The 17,408-nt window shown below is 40.7% G+C and overlaps 1 long non-coding RNA gene across 1 annotated transcript in view; it reads right to left on the bottom strand.

Annotated features, from left to right (window-relative positions):
- LOC105086233 (uncharacterized) overlaps positions 1-17,408 on the bottom strand; it is a 198,496-nt gene that overhangs the window by 118,707 nt on the left and 62,381 nt on the right. Inside the window, exon 2 of the long non-coding RNA XR_010380989.1 lies at positions 12,945-13,182. This is a non-coding gene — a long non-coding RNA (uncharacterized LOC105086233). The remainder of the gene's footprint in view (positions 1-12,944; positions 13,183-17,408) is intronic.

Genomic DNA, 17,408 nt, shown 5'->3' with positions numbered 1-17,408 from the left:
ACTCATAGACATAGAATACAGACTTGTGGTTGCCAAGGGGGTGGGAGTGGGAAGACAGACTGGGATTTCAAAATTGTAGAATAGATAAACAAGATTATACTGTATAGCATGGGGAAATATATACAAGATCTTATGGTAGCTCACAGAGAAAGGAATGTGACAATGAATATATATATGTTCATGTATAATTGAAAAATTGTGCTCTACACTGGAATTTGACACAACATTGTAAAATGATTATAAATCAATAAAAAATGTTAAAAAAAAAAAAAGAAAAAAGAAAATAGAATATATAAGCGACCATAACTGGCTCAACTAGAAAGTCACGTTATGAAAGGGTCTTCCAACCTTATTTTTAAAGGAAAGATTCCTCATCATGTTAATGAATATTTAGAGGAAAATGGTAATCCGTGGCAATAAGCTTGTAAAATATGTACTACACACCTCTCCTAGACAGTCTAGTACACATTTTAACATATTCAAGGATCAGAGAAGTCCCCTAAGAAAGGAAGCCAACTACTTCATTCTTTTAACACAGGATATCCCAATGTATTTGACCATAGAACTCTTTTTTTTTTTTAGAGTAACACCTATTAAAATAGAGATTTCAGAAATACCACTGTAAGATAAAGAGCATTATCTCAATTTGAGCGCATTCAAATTCATCTGCAAGAAGGAAGCTATTTGTAATGCTGTGTATGTTGCTGAGTTTATGCAGACAGATGCAGTTCCAGTTGGTTCTCAGATACCTTCATGTGCAGGTATAGACATGTGGCCCCCCTCTAATTAGAAACTCTTATCCTTAATGTGGTATTTATTGAATCTCATGCCGAGATAAATAGTTTTTGTTTATGCAATTTCCCAGGACTAATTGCCGAGTTTTTGAACAGCCTTTCACCAAGCTTTGATGAGTACAATTAAATGAACCACTAAGATAAAACAAATCATCAATTCAGCCACTTATTGTGAATCAGTTAATCTTGGAGTACATGCTGTAAATCTAAGATCATTGGCCTTTTGTTTGAGATTGCTAAAGGCGAGATTACCAGATAATTTTTCTTGTTCTCTTTGAGTCTTTCCTCAAAATTCCCTAAGAGTAGAGGATGACTTTGGAAATACAGCATCACCAATAATGAAACAACTCTGGTTACATGAACTCTCAGTGTATGTCTCTTTAGCAGAAAGTTTCCATCCAAATACCTTGAAATCTAAGTTAAAAATAACTTTTCTTTCATTGAAAAAAATTACAATTAATATCTTAAATAAGGCATCTTACTTCTTAAGTGACAAAAAATTTCATGGAAGTGAAGTTAGAGAATGCTAATTTGTAAAGTCCATAAATTAAATGTGTATTCAGGTGTTATTCACTCCGATATTCTGCTCCCTTCTGTGTGTACATTTAAGGCAAATGTCCAATACCTCATTAAAATGGAAAATATCAATTCAGTTTTATAAAGAATATAGTGAACTATCTCTACAATACTATGTTATTGCTAGTAACAATAAAGATATTCCCTAAGGTAGGTTTTCTTTATAATTACACGTGTAAATTCATAGAACAGAATATAGGGATTCTTAAAGAACTGATATCATCTAATAATGAATGAATCCTTATTTAATTAATTGACTACATTGCTAAAAAAGCAAGTGTATTAATGTAAACTATGGAATTATTATGCAGATAAAAGCAAGAAAAGATAATGCCAAATAGACAAAGCTTCAAATGTCAAACTGTCATTTTTCCATGATATTCCTAATTAGCATATTTCTTCATAGTTCTTTACAACTAATTCGGCATACTGTGTGAAGTGCCATTTAACCATGTTAATTAATTATCTTCATTTCTTTGACTGACCTTGTGCCTTGGAGTATGTGAAATAATGGAAAGTAAGAAAAGACAGAACGACTAAACAAAGATAGAAAATGAAGAACCTAGTATCTCCTGCTGACCTAAGTGACAGTTTTTGCAATATAAAATGACACAAGTTTTATTTCTGATGGTAGGTTATTATGTGGAAAATGCTTATTTCTGTTTTCTTGGTTAGATCAAAGGTAGAGAAAGTAAGATTTAATTATTTACAAAAGAACTGCAAGTTAGAGTTTGGTTGAATTCATTGAAACATGTCATAATCACCTATCATTCATTCTTCCATTCACTCAGTCATTTAATCCTGGAAATCGTAAACTACAGCCCCTGACCAGTCACCAGCTCCTGTAAATATAGTTTTGCTGGAACAAAGCCTCTGCCTATTCCCTATATTCCCTGCGGTTGCTCTCACACTAAGACAGCAGTGTCGAGTAGCTGTAACAGAGACATTAAGGTCCACAAAGCCTAAAATACTCACTACTGAGCCGTTTACAGAAAAAGTTTGCTGACTCTGGATTTAATCAGGCATTAGTCATTTGTTATCATTTAATAACATTTATATTAATAAATATCATTTAATAAGTGTTTCGCAGAGTCTACCAGGCATTGGTCTCAGTGCTAAGAGTAAAGCAATGAACACGCAGAGGTAGCGTCTGCACCCGCGGGGTTTATGTGCTAGCAGAGGAGACATCACACAGCAGTGACATCAGCAGTGACCCAGTCTAGAAAAGGGGAAGCAGAGCAAGTTCTGAGAACGCAGATCAAAGGCACCAAAACCTGGAAGGCGAGGGGTATAGGAAGGGTGATCCTGGAAGGAAATGATACCTAAACTGAAATCTGAAGGATGAATAGGAGTTAGTCCGGCAAATAAGGCCCCGCCTGGAGGGAGAAGGAAAGAGTCTAAGGTGGCTTGTGAGTGTTGCAAGGGGCAAGACGCACCAAGTGCAGAGATAAAAGGAGGCACGGCATGAGTGGCTGGGCCATCTAACATCCTTCCAAGTCCAACGACCCCCACTTCGGGCTCTCAGATGTCTGCCCGTGATCCCTCAGCAGATAAAGTACATTCTTTACTGGGTTTGTTTGCCCTAAAAAACTAACAGCCCGAGGTAATGCCTAATCTCACAATAGCTCAGGCTGGTTCATTTCAGCCCACCTTATCAGAGTCATAAACCCCAGCACCTTTGGACCCTAAACTTCTTAAACTCTCTTACAACCAATCAGAACTTGTGCACAAGCCGATCAGGCACCTTGTGACCCAACCTTATAAAAAACCCCAAATACTGGCCCTCGGCACTCATGCAGGCACCTCTCGCCTGTGTGACGTGCTGCTGTCTATGGCAGCGTACCCTAAGGAACTCTTTTTCTATTCCCAGAGTTTATCTCTGGTAAATTCTTTTACCAACCTGAGCATCACCATGTCACCGACAGGCCACACTGTGCCCACAATATGAGTGATATCCATTCTTGTCAGAGCAAAGACTTCTAGGGACAAAATGGTCAAAAGAAAGCTAGAAAAGCAAGCAGGACCCGCATTATGCTGAGTCTCATGAGCAGTTTATCCTAAGGAAAATGGAAAGCTGTGAAAGGATTTAAACCATGGGATAGATACCACCATATTTGCATTTTAGAGTGATCACTTAGATTTCAGTATGGAGCCTGGAGGGGAGAAAGGCTAGAGTCAGTAATAACAATTCAGAAGCTATTATTGCAGAGATAGAATCCCCGGTTAGGGACAAGGGAGGAGACTGGCAAATCCTCTCCCTAAAAAGCAACTATAAATCTGAACGAAATTGGCCAAAAAAAAAAATCATTTTTCAACAGACTGGAAATGAACAAGAGCATGTAACAAGCTGAGAAGCATTTATACTTAAAAATCTGCTTAACCTCCGAGGTAGGACCACTGGGAATCTGTGGTGCTCTGGACCCAGGCTGCTCCCACCCCTCCCCCCGCAAGGCTAACAAGGAGATTTTTCTAGGGCAGGGCAGGTCTTAAGGACCAGCAGCTTCTTTCTGACTGGCAAAGGGGCTCCCTCAATTGGGTGCGGTGGGAAAAGCCCACACCCAGCGGCGCTGTGGGTGGAAGTGATCATCAAAACGGTGGCTTGAGCAGGGAAGGCTCACAGCTCTGCTGGCTTGAGGTTGTAGGCATCGCTGGGGAAGGCGTATGTCTCGCTTCTCTGTGTCTCTGCCAGACACTGGAGAAAACCCAAACAAGTTACAGGTGCCTGGCTGACTCTGAAGCAGAACACATGTGCAGAGGAGACACAAAAGGGCCTAGTGGAGAGTAAAAGCCTGGGCATACTTGGAAATGGCATGAACTTTGAATGCCACCCCCCTTACCCATACACTTATCTATCACCAGAGAAGGGTGGGCCACCTCTGCAAGCCCTGAACATTTAGGGTCCCAGGTTTCTAAACTGGACAGTGACTTCAGCATGAAAGACCTGTCTTGTCTGAGCACATAAACATCTCCGGAGTTCTTAACTCTATCCAAACGTCTCTCTGCTGCTCAGCTGTTTCTCCTCTTCCATTTCAGAAGATAAAAATCTCTTCTTAAACTGTCAAAGAGGCCCTCTGGCTCTCACACTTAGCCTTTAATAGTTTGTTAACTGCCCTCAATCTCTCATTATCCCATCATAGGACATCAATATAGTTTGTTAATAAGACGACTCCACTCCTTGTAGACCTTGGTCCCCCCTCTTTTCCCATGCCAGAATCGTACTGTCAAGAGCATTCCTAACCACTGGGACATTTCCCAAGGTCATCACTGGGGAAATTTTCAGCAATTAGGCTCTCATCTCAGGCCACAGACTATATCATGCCTTCCCCATTCCACTCAGGAAAAGGCCCTTTGTGTCAGCTAGACCCAAGCCCCATCTTACTGTCAGCTTTCTCAGCCCCAACTCTTGGTACTCCTGTCTCAGTTTAGGTCTTCCAAGAAACAGACACTAAGATGTATTTTAGACATGGGAAATTTACAGGGGTAAGGGTAAAGGGATGCGAGTAGGAATGGGCATGGAGAACCTCAGACTGCAATGCAGGTGCAGGTATGACTCTTGCAAAAGAGAGGAAAGGAAGGATTGGGTGGGAAGAGGCTCAGACCTCAATGCAGTTCAGAGAAAATCTTGGCAAGACTGATGGCAAGCCCTTGAGAAAGGGTTACTGTCAGAAGAATCCTGCATCAGGCAGGCATGGCCCCAGCTCAAGTACCCACACCGTGTTCAGTCACTGGCTCAGTCAGTGGCTGGGAGCAGCCAGGGAAGCATGGCTTGGGAGTGAATTCCATGCGGCTCTAAGGTGAGGTAGCTGAAAGCTGTAAGTCAACTGTGACCCACAGTGCTTCCTGTTGAATGGTGCTGGGGCCAGTGCAATTCCATCACTGTACCTGTGTCCTTCCTCGGGGTTTCTGTGGATCCCTGGACTAGAGTGTTTGCATTCAAAGGTCTCTTCTTCTTCTGAATTCCTGCTCCTAGTTAAGTGCTCTGTCTCCTCCAGTTATCTTACCACCACTTCTGGCTTCCTCAATGCCCTCTTGGCATCTATGCTCCAAATTCGACAAAGACCTCCACCTCATTCCTCAAAATAGCCCTGTCACAGTACTATGATAGGTATCTGACAAATGAAAGATTTGGTGATAATGGGGGAATTCCAAGGGAGAGAAATGAAGAACTTAAATTTTAATTTTGGATGTCATCATGTTTAAAGTACACTGGCCCTTCTCTGCTACAAGGAACCTCTTACTTTTTTTCTCATCCACTTCTTACCTTGGTCTCAGTTCTCAAAATTTCCCTTCTCCTAGGTTGCCTAGAAGAGAAAAGATAATCAATATTCCTCTCTTTTGCATCCCTATATGTAGTATGTGAACAATCTTTCTGTCTTTTATCTCTACTGTTACCTAAGATGGAGTCTAATTGGGCAAAACCAAAAAAAAAAAAAAAAGGGTTAATTAAGGTGTTTATACTGAATATTGCAGTCAATACTGGATTTCTGTACTTTATCATATCTTGGTTTTGGTCACTACTGACTATAGTTTTTGTTAACAAATTATTAAAAACTCAATCTTAGATTAAAAAGGAAGTTATGATAAACTAATGCAAAGATACAAGAAAACAAACAGCTGTAAGCCACATCCTTTTCTGTGCAACTCTTTATCTCAAGCTCATTTTCTAATCTATTGATATTTTTATCTTTGAAAATGTTCAGTAATGTCATGTGTACCTAAAAAAAGCCTACATATCAGTTTATGAACAGATGTAGGCATGTAGCCAACATGTATAAAAGGAAAATGTTTTAAGGAGCTGATTCTTTGATGTGAGGTTCTTTTATAAGAATTTTTCTTTATCTCTCCCATAATAATAATAATAAAAAAAAAGAGCCTAGTTCAAAGCACAATCAGTCTTTCATGGTAAGGACAATGGATGGAAGCAATTTGAAGCAAATGCCCTTTGATTAAACAGATGACTATTTGACTTCTTAATAAATAATCAACATCAAAATAAAAGTCTAGATCTTTTCAAGTTCACATGGGTATGGTTTATTTTAGCAGAATTAAAATGGTATATGCCCTTTGGACTTTGTAGCTTAAATATTTAAAAAAGAATCCTTGGAAATAATTTTAAAATAACCCAACTTCATTCGTGCACCAAAGCATGGAAAACTGAAGGCAAATCAAGATCCCTAGAATATATATATTTGCCTTTCAGCAGCACCTTGTACCTGTAGCTTTGATTCTGAAACTGCCCTTGCATATGTTTGTTTTGAAGTCACTTTTGATGGAGGAGGTATGTGCTGCAATACACAGATAAGCAGGAAATGAATCATGGAAGAAAAAATCTATTAGCTCCAAAACTCAAAGAGAGTAACTGCCCTAGCACTGCATGTTTGTCCCTTTTCCATTTAAGAATTTTCTCTACTCCAAGTAACGCCATGATTGCCCCAGTTTTAAACCAGTCTATCCTGCACTTGTACTAGTTTATTATCATCTTTTTCTTACCTACAAGTTCCAAAGGAAAGTGATCACTTTCACACGTGTTCTTTGTGGGGATGCCCCAGCAGCGGTGGCTCTGATCACACAGCCGGAAGACTGGCTGCCCTTTTATTGACAATGCCTGGGGCCCGTGCTTCCATCATAGCCAGCCCTTTGAAAGTTAGATTTATGTTTTCTTCCCCATGGTCAGGACAAGGTGTGCTTCTCAGTGAGTTGGAGATCCTTTCTCCTTAAACACACACAAAGCATAAAAATATAAAACAATGGCTCTGCTGCACCCAAGCTTACTTCTTATTAAATAGTTCTCCAAGTAGGCATTAGCTGAGGAGAAAAGACTGTGCAGGATATCTGCCCACAATCCACTTGTCTTTTCCTTATGGCAAAGAAGAGAGATTTCTTAAGTGATGAAAATTATTAAACTAGCACTAAACAATTCACATCCGCCTGGAAACTCAGATTATGATCTTAAGTGAAACAGGGACTTTGCAGATGTGATTAAGTAAGACACTTGAGAGAAGATTATCCTGGAATAGGGAGGGCCTGAAATTCAATGATTTGACACCTTGATTTCAGACTTCTGGTCTCCAGAACAGTGAGAGAATAAATCTCTGTTGCTTTAAGCCACCAAGATTGTGGTAATTTATTTTTGCAGCCCCAGGGAATAGATACAGTACATAACTATTTACACACACACACACACACACAATTATCATCTTGGAAAGTTTCCATAAGAATCAGCGGCTCCTACTGAAGGCTTGCACTGTCCATTTAGAAATACATAAAGGTAGTTTCAGCTTCAAATGATTGGAAGATGATACAGGCATTGGGTGGGCAACATTCATATCAGTCCCACTCATTGAAACACTGTTCAGTCTTCTACACAACCTTTGACTATCTCATTCGACATTTATGTAGGTGAAAAATTAGTTGATAATTACTTGAGACAAGAACCGTATATTGGTGAACACACAGTATTTTGGCATAGTTTTAATATACATTCATTTCCTGAACTTTGGGGGAAGTACATTACAGTAAAGTGAGAGAAGTTTGCATTTTCTTTTGTTTGAATCACACCAATGCAACTGTGTTGGTCTGCATTTGCAGGTGTTTGCCTCAAAGCATCTGACCTGTTAATTTCATTGTGCCTGAATATTTACATAATGAAATAGATATTGTATTAGTCAGGCTTCTCCAGATTAATATGAAGAGATTTATTATAAGGAATTGGCTCACATGATTATGCAAGCTGACAAGTCCCAAGATCTGCAGGGTAAGGCACTAAGTGGGAGACCAAGAGGAGCCAATGGTGCATTGTCTGAAGTGCAGTTTGAAGGCCAGTAGGTGTGGGACCTAGAAAGGGCTGATGTTTCAGTTCAAGTTCGAAGGCAGGAAAAAAGCCATGTCCCAGTTTGAAGGCAAGGAGGAATTTTTACCTGGGAGAGGGTCAGCCTTTTTGATCTATTTATGGCTTCAACTGATTGGTTGAGGCCCACCCACATTAGAGAGAGAGAGATTTGCTTTACTTAGTCTACTGATTAAAATGTTAATCTTATTCAAAAACACCCTCACAGACACATCCAGAGTAGCATTCGACCAAATGTCTGGGCACTCTGTGGCCCAGTCAAAATGACTCATAACATCAACCATCATAGATATTAATATATAAATTGCTTTTCTTTCATTTCTACCTCATATTTTACTTAAAACATTATATTGGTTTCTGAAAATAAAATTGTATAAGAAGGTTATATTATTGATGAATTTCCTTTTCAACAGTAAAGAAGGCATTAAAAATACATTATAAAGAGGAGTCATTTGCCATTAGAAGGTTGAGAAAAACTAATCTAGATAACTAATCATACATACATATTTGTACATTTTACAGTATTTCTGTGTAACAGAAATTCAAGAAAGAACTCCTCAGAAGAGTATGCACATTTAAAATGTTAATAAACGCAATAGCAACAGGTTTCAAGACAAGAACTCTTTCCTCAAGGGAAATTATGTGCTAAAGACTATAAAGCAGATGTAAGTAGAGCTGCTTTTGAAACAAGGATGGAAATCTGGAAGCCTCGCCCATTCCTTTCTACAGTCTCTGGGCATCTCTACGGAGCTCCTCAGGCTTCAGGAGCACAGCTTGAAAACACTGGCCTGAGTGCACTTTACCCCTTTCTTGGTGGCTTTGGCTTTGTAAGACCCACCCTCCCTTGATGGCATCTCCTCACCCTCCCTGACATCCAGGTGTTATCATCAGGTTAAGCGTTGGCCCATTTATCAGTCGTATAGATTAACCAGCTAGAATCCTCATGCTGCCTTCATTATTGTTATTTAATTTTTGGAAATGTTTTAAATACATGTACTGGAAAGTCCATAAAATGTAAATATACAGCATAGTAACACAGCATAATGTACATACCTACATAGCCACTACCCAGATAAAGAAATGCGACAGCACCCCAGAATCACCCCAAACACAGCCACCTCCCTCCTCACCAAAGGTAATCACTGTACTGACTTTTGTACTTAACACTTCCTTGTTCTCCTTTGTACTTTTACTCTAGTATATACTGGATCTAAGTAAATACACTACAGTTTCTTTTTTGCCTGTTTAGGAACTTCATATCAAAGGAATAGTATAATATTTATGTTCTGCTTTTTGGTGCAATATTAGTTTTGTGAAGTTTGTATGTGCTGGTGCATATGGCTGTAGTTTTAAAAAAATTTTTATTGCTATGTTGTAGTCAATCTATGACAATATCACAATCTATCCATTTCATTGTTGGTGAGCATTGGCTGTTTTTCAGTTTAACGCTATCATAAATAATGCTGCTAAGAACTTTCTTAGATATATCTTCTGGTTCCCATAGTCTTGCATTTCTATTTCACGTATAACTGGAGGTAGAAATGCTGGGACATAGGATATGAACTTAAGCTTTCCATTCTAGGTTGTTTTGCTAAATAAACAAACAGTGCTACTGTTTGGTTTTAAAAAGAATTTGTCCTGTAGCTTACCTGATAACCATGCATAACTGCAATCATCATTTTCTCAGATATTCTCCATAATATTTTATAAAATGTAGGATTGTATGGGGTTTCTTTTAGGGTGATGAAAATATTCTAAAATTGAATAGTGGTTATGGTCGCACAACTCTAAATATACAAAACCCCTCTGAATTGTACACTTTGAAAGGGTGGATTTTGCAGTATGGGAATTATATCTCAAATAAGCTATTATAAACAAACAAGTTAAAAAAACAAATGACAATAAGAATTCAGGGTGGTTGATGACAGAAGCGATGTTATAGGGGACTCTTACTCCATCAGAAATTAAGTGTGGGGGGAGGGAAGAGGCAAGGAGCAGGGGAATGGGAGGCGGAGGTAAAGGAGGAGGACAGTAAGAAAGCAGTAGGTTTGGATGGTAGCTTAGGAAACTATTATGGTAGCTTTATTTGATGATGGAAATAAAGACAAGAAAATGGAACAGAATTGATGGAGTACTTTAAGCAATGATTATGTCCAGGAGCACTATTCTGGGGGGGAGGTAATTAGGTTAATTAATTTATTTTTTTATTTTTAGAAGAGGTACTGGGGATTGAACCCAGGCCCTTGTGCATGCTAAGCATGCGCTCTACCACTGAGCTATACCCTCCCCTCAGTGATTATGTTTAAATATGCGTGATTTTCCGATCTGCACATATCAGCTCTCCACATCCTGCAAAATGTTAATATGTTCATGGAATACACGAGGGAAAGTGAGTGGTAGGGGTGAAACTCAGGATCACAAGGTTAATACATAGAGATAATAATAATAGTAATGATCAGAGCTAACATGATTATTTCACATTTACTTTTAATTTACTATAAGGTCTCAAATCCCAGCTGTATCACTTACTATCTGTGTAACACTGAGCAAGTTACCCAGCTTTTCTTGCCCTTATGTTTCCACGCAATAAGCTACTACTGTGCATTGCAGTTCCAGGAACGGTGTCACAGGAATTGCCTTTGTTTCCCCACTGTACTTTAAAAGAGGATGCGCAGTGGTAGATACGCCAGTTTGAAGGAGTGCACACTTACTCTGCCCCTCCCCGCCCACCTCTGACATAATCACCTTAATGCAAACGTTAATGAGGTAAGGCTTAATGAGGTAAGGCTGTTGGCATGAGACAGGAACATCCCCTGTGTCAAAAGAACACAGAAAACTGCCTTTCTGCTTGAAACTAGAGAAAAGGGGAACACGTCTTGACAAATCATCCTGTCACACAAGCATCTTGCTAGCTGAAGAATTCTAAGCAGTGTAACTACAAAAGCCCTTGCTAAAATTGCATGGTATTCTGTGCCTCTTAAGGTATGAGGTGAGAAACCTTTTTTTTTTTAATCCACAAATGATTCTTTGAGATAATTTCTTTTTTAAATTAATTAATTAATTAATGTTTAGAGAAAGTGGGGAAATAAGCTTCTTGCTGCTAACAGATATGGGTAACCCGACTCATATGACCATTTTGTTCATTGAGAAGGTCTGTGGACGTGTAAAAGTCCCCAGAAAATTCCAAAAGGCTGTTGCTATCAAACGAGTCAGGATGGCTTCTTCAGCAGCTGAATGTCACACTCTGTAACACTTTTCCTCCATAAATGAAGGCCCTGTTTCATAAATGGCCTGGATGCTTCTGATTTTATTGGAACTATACTAAGAAGTTGGTTGGAGGTGAATTCTGTCCTTGTGGCTAAAGGTGCACGAATTCAATACAGCGAGCGCCTGAGCCGCCACTGGGTCTCACACCACCCACATCCCAGGTGGAGTTACGTGTCCTCAAGGAGACTGCTTTGAAATTCTAGTTTTTAAAGCACGCTCTTCAGAGCAGCCAAGCACAAATGACTGTGTGTATATTTACTGCGCTTTCTGCATCCTGTGTATAAAAGCTGTATTGAACGTTTATGAGGGTTCTCTTCTGAAAAACTGCAGATCATAATAGAAAGTATGTTTCTGCATTTTTACCAAAACCTCAGTCTCCAATAGACTGAGGACCTGAGGAAGCCAAGAAATAAAAAGAGGGGGTTGGTTACCGCAACATATAGTTTTCTTGGCACAAATAGATCTGTTTCAGTCACTCGGGCCTCAAGGCAAAAGGACAAAAGAACCCAAGCAGTTCCACACCCTTTGCCCACATCTGCCCGTGCCCTGCTCCTTTCCTCCACAGAGAGCAAGGGCGAGGAAGAAGTGAGGTGGTAAGGGCCCTGAGTTCTGAAGAACAGAGTAAAGGGAGATGCTGGAAGCCCTTTTCATCTTTTCCCATCCCATATCTAGTGTATTTTCCTTGACTTTCAAATGACTTGGTCAAACAGCAGAGGCCTAAGTATAATGGCCTCCAAATGTTTGCATTAAGTTGCCTTATTTCCAAGGTCACCGAGAAACAAACATTCACTGTGTTTATTGTTTGAAAAGCATTTAAATATGCTTGATTGCCTCCCAACCGCCTACATGTGGCAGTCAGGGTCCAACAAGGAAACCACTTTATCATTTTTTAATCACTGGAAGTCAATGCAGGAATTAGGTACAAGGGTAACAAAAGAGCTGGAATGCAAACAGGAGTTAACGAGGCAACCCAGTGATGAACAATGGCAGAGAGAGGGGTAGGGAGGGAGCGGGGTTTCCAGAGGCCAGAGCCAAGGTCACGGGACAGTAGCTGGCACCTCAGTGGCCCTGTCCAGGGGGAGCTGAGCCACAGGGCAGATACAGCCATGCTGGCGAAAGCACTCCAAGCAGGGAGCTGTCCTGGGAGCTCCCTGGTCCTGCACCCACAACCCCTCACCAGTTCTGGGCCAAAGCCAGAAACCAGCTAACACAGGAGTCTGGGAATCACAGCCTGTAGGCAGAGGTCAGCCCCAGAGCAGAGCAGGGGAAGATAAATGAATCTGAGGGCACACTGAGATCGCATTTTTCGTGACTATTCTCTGAGTTGTCAAAGCTAAAGAATAAATACATCTGATATGAAATCGTTAGCTTATTGGATGATGGGAAAGACTAGTTACTAAAGGCTGCAACAGCCAAAGAAATTCCACCTTACCCCTACCTGTGAGCTCAGTACCACTCACCTATTGTAGTGTCAGTCTCTACAGTTCTCCTGGCAGAGGCTTCTGTCCAAGGGGACCCATCACAGACTCATGCAGGGGACCAGTTGCTTTTTTCTTGCCATCGTTTCAGTATTTTCTCATACATATTCACACAGGAACTATTATGCGGCATTGTAGGAGCTGTCACAAGGAGAAGCGGCTGTGGCATGAGTCCACGGCTGACAGGGTGCTTTTGCCACATGTCTTCCAGAGCTTCAAGCTTTGGAGAGAAAAGGAGAGAGTGTGTAATGTGAATGAGCAGTGAGTTACAGCTCCTGTACTTTTTGGGAAGTAACTAGAGTAAAATCACCTCTTTCCTTTCTTTTTATTTTCCTCTCTTTTTTAAGGAGAAATATTCAGGCTATCTCAGGGTGGGGAACAAGAGCAGTCAGAGGAAAACAGCTGGAATGTATCTGCAATGGGAGTGGACAAAAACGCTCCTTCTGTGCCATCAGTGAATTGCTGCTGTGAGAAAGCCCACATAGCAACCTCTTTACCGCCAAAACAACTCTCCCTGAGGCCAGTTCCCAGCTTCCCATGCACACCCAGCACACGTCCCAGCTGTTTGGCAGTGCGAGTCCTTCCCGAGGGCTCAGAGCCTCAGATCACGACAGGAGCTGCCATGTCTAAGGGACCTTCGTATCACATGCAATGGAGGGGCACAGGGGATCTGGGCAAGTCCTTGGAGACAGGACACCACACTAATCGACTTGAGTAAAGAGAGGAAACTGTTGTCTTTAATGGAAGTGACATAACTGGCATCTACTGAACACTTTGTATGTAGACTCCCTGTTACCTTATTGCATCTTCCCAACTACTGTATGTGGTCACGTTTCTGATTCCCCTCATTTCACAGGTGAGGATCCTGAGGCTTTGAGGTTGGGTTATTTGTCCAGTGTCACACAGCTAGTAAACAGCAGATTTGAGGCTCAAACCTAGGTCTGTCTCTCTCCTCGGAGCCCAAGCTCTTCAACCTTGTGCTATTCTGTGTATCAACTCTGAGGGAAACTCAGTGGGCAGTTTGAATGTTCAGTGCAAACAGTCACTGATCTCTTTACCCGTGATTTATGAAAGAGACAGTAAGACAGAATCAGTACTTGTTTGTTCTCTCTGCATGATATTTGAATGCAAATGATCAGTGAACTCTTGCTACTTATTCAGTCTGACTGAGTCACATGGTATCTGCTAATGTTCTAAATGAGTCTATGTTCTGGATCTCTGCAGCTACCCGAGCCCTAGAGAATCACTGCTCTAGTTCTGTAACTGTTCTTCCCAGACCTTCTCAGCTGGAATCACCCAAGACTGGAATCTTCAGGCTCAGAGCCTGGCCAGTTCTGGAGTGTGACTCCTAATTTCATCCTCAGGGAAGGTCACTTATGGGAACAGCGTTTTGCCCAAGACACATCGTATCTGTGATGAGTGCTAGTCATTCGGCCAGTCCTACTCTACTCCAGTGCACATACCCAGATTTCGCTCTCATCTCTGCTGCATTGCTGGAGTCCAGATGGTTCATCTCTACTGTGTAGACCCTTCTCCCCGGAAGCTGACCCTGTCCCTTGAATTCTTACAAGAATTCAGAATTTAGAGAAGTAAGACAGTATGGGATGACAACTACATTGCACATATACTTCCGGTTCCCTTTCCTGCACCCACAGGGTTAGGGTGATCATTTAATTTATTGTCTAAACCCTTTGCAAGTGAAAAGGAGGACTAAATGACATGAAGACAACAGGTGTGAGCCAGGGCAGTCCCCTAGCTGACACTGCTCATTGATCCGGCAGCCCCTCAGAGATGAAAACTATGCCCAATCATGTAACTGGCACTGTAGGACACTTACTGCTTGCGTTTATGTGCATGCTACTCATTTCATTTTTCAGCAGAAAGTGGAGTGTTTACTCTGCAACTTCCCAGGTGAGGAGCAATTTACTCTTTAAAGAAAAGGAAGCCATCATGTCTACTCACAGACTATAATCTAGTGTGGAAGAAAAGACAACACAAAGTAAGTAATATATGTATAAAACAAATGCATTTTATGAGTGCACATATTCTCTTCGATAAATGAATTTCCCTGGGTGAGTGAGGAGTCCAGGTAGCAATCTGCAAGGTAACTTTGGCTGAAATATAAACATTCCATTGCTTCACCTGGAGTTGAAATAGAATATAGCTGAGATTTTCAAGTCAAAAAATCTTGGATTCAAGTCAGGAGACTGCATTTTCTAGCTGTGTGAAAACAGCAGAAAGCAGAAACTAAGTTGGGGGATGGGGCCGTCTTGTAGGACTGAGCCCTTCACCTGCGGGATCTAGCACGCTCTCTCCCTCCCTCCAGGCTCTCCCCCTACATTGGAATTTGGTGGAAAGTGTCTGAGAATTGAGTTGAGTTGTAGGACACCCAGCTGAGTCAGAGGATTGCTTGGGAAACCAACCTCCAAACCTTCCCCCTGCCTCCACGTTGGAATTTGAGCAACCGGAATCATTGGCACTTGAACCTCACCAAGTGCTCCTATCAGCAGAATGGGAATTTGACGGGAGTATTTCCTAGAGTGAGATTCTAGGTGGCCCTTAAAAAATAGAGTGGATTTTAAAAGGCAGAACAAAGTCCTCAGGGGAGGACTAAATTTCTCCAGATCCTCTGCAACACATGACTCTATTTAAGGCAGGTATTCTGTGAAAAGTCAACTAGTTTAGCAAGATTCCTCTAAGCGCCACATTAGTACCCGGGGGCCAATTTAATGTGAATTAAATGGCAATGAATATTTTCAAGCCAGACAGAGTGTCTGCAGGATTACTGAGGACCCACAGAGTTCCATAATAACCCAGAAGCAGAAGCCCAGAGGCACTGGTGAGGAGCTAGTGTAGAGCTGGTCTCTTGGGAAGATTCAGATTTAAAGATTCAGATTTAAAGATTCAGGGTTAAAACTGTATGAAGAATTACGATGCTCAGTGATGAATGAAGAAAGCTAGGCAAAACCACTCTGCCAAAAATGAAAGAGTGTCTTAAAGACTTGACAACAGTGGCAATTCAGCCTGCCAATGCTGTGGAATAATTTGTGAACCACACAGCAATTGAGTGGTTTCACAACAATTCCCAAATGATGAATGTATACTTGGAATCGTCACTATTTCTGCAATAATATAACAATATCAAATGAACAAATTCTAGTTTATCCCTATATCTGAGGAAAATCAGTTAAATATGCATAGGTGGAATCCCTATTTGTCGAAGACCCCAATAATCTATAAAGACCTCCTGAGTAAGACCCTTCTATATTTGGAAAAATGTAGAATCTACATGATCCAAGGATGGATTAGTCTGGTTTTTATATTTGCTCAGTGTGGTAGGAAGAATAATGGCCCCCCAAAGATGTCCAGGTCCAAATCTCCGGGACCTGTGAACATGTTACCTTCTGTGGCTAAGGGACTTTGCAGATGTAATCAAATTAAAGACCTTGAGACGGGGAGATTATCTTGGATTATCTCAGTGAGCCCAACAAAACCATAAGAGTCCTTTATAAGTGAAAGAATGAAGTAAGAGTCAGAGAAAGAAATGTGATGACAACAGAAGCAGAAGTTGGAGTGATCTGAATAAGTGACCATGAGCCAAGGAATGCAGATAGTTTCTTGAAGCTGGAAAAAGGAAAGGAAATGGATTCTCCCTTAGGGTCTCAAGTAGGAACTCAATTCTGCCAACTTCTTGATTTCAGCCCAGTGAAACCCATTTTGGACTTCTGACCTCCAGAATTGCAGGAAAATAAATGTTTTAAGACACTAAATTGATGGTAATTTTTTACAGCAGCAATAGAAAACTCAGACACCTAATATCTTTCTTTCATTATTGTTTTCTTCATTTCTTTGCCTCATAAATTCGGAATCCAATAAGCCAAGTCCAATACTGCAGGAAAATTCAACCAAGCCTATTTAACAAAACATGAGAAAGATGTCAAATAGATCCAAATAAAATTAAGAGAAATGTGTAATACTACTGTCAGCTTTATTCCATGTTAGCCTAGAACCATCTTTGGCTAACTGGTAATTAAATTTATTTAAATATTTTCAGTGTCTCTTACAGGTTATATTAAATTCACCACATCACCCTAGCAAGGTTCTCTCCACAGAAATCTCTTCCACATACTTCATGGAAATCTGAATTTTGAAAGGCAATACATTTAAAGTGTTAGGATTTCAAAAACTTATATTTAGATATTGTGATTGATCCTTTGGGGATTGTCCTCTAATTTCCTTGATAATTTCCACCTCTTTGGGAGTTGCCCCTTGATCCAAAGGGCATAAATTTAATTCTTCCTTCTAGCCAGTGTCACTGGAACAAGGAAAGACCAAGAGGAACTCATGACCCAAGCAAGCTAGGCCAATTACTTCTCCTGGAATCTAGAATTTGAATAGCAAGATTCTGAATCTGGGAATTGGAATCAGACTTACTGTAATGTCAGA

Source organism: Camelus dromedarius, chromosome 5 (assembly GCF_036321535.1).
Source record: "Camelus dromedarius isolate mCamDro1 chromosome 5, mCamDro1.pat, whole genome shotgun sequence".
NCBI classification, from domain to species: domain Eukaryota; kingdom Metazoa; phylum Chordata; class Mammalia; order Artiodactyla; family Camelidae; genus Camelus; species Camelus dromedarius.
Note: the sequence above shows the minus strand (reverse complement) of the source record. Positions and strands in the feature narration are given on the sequence as shown.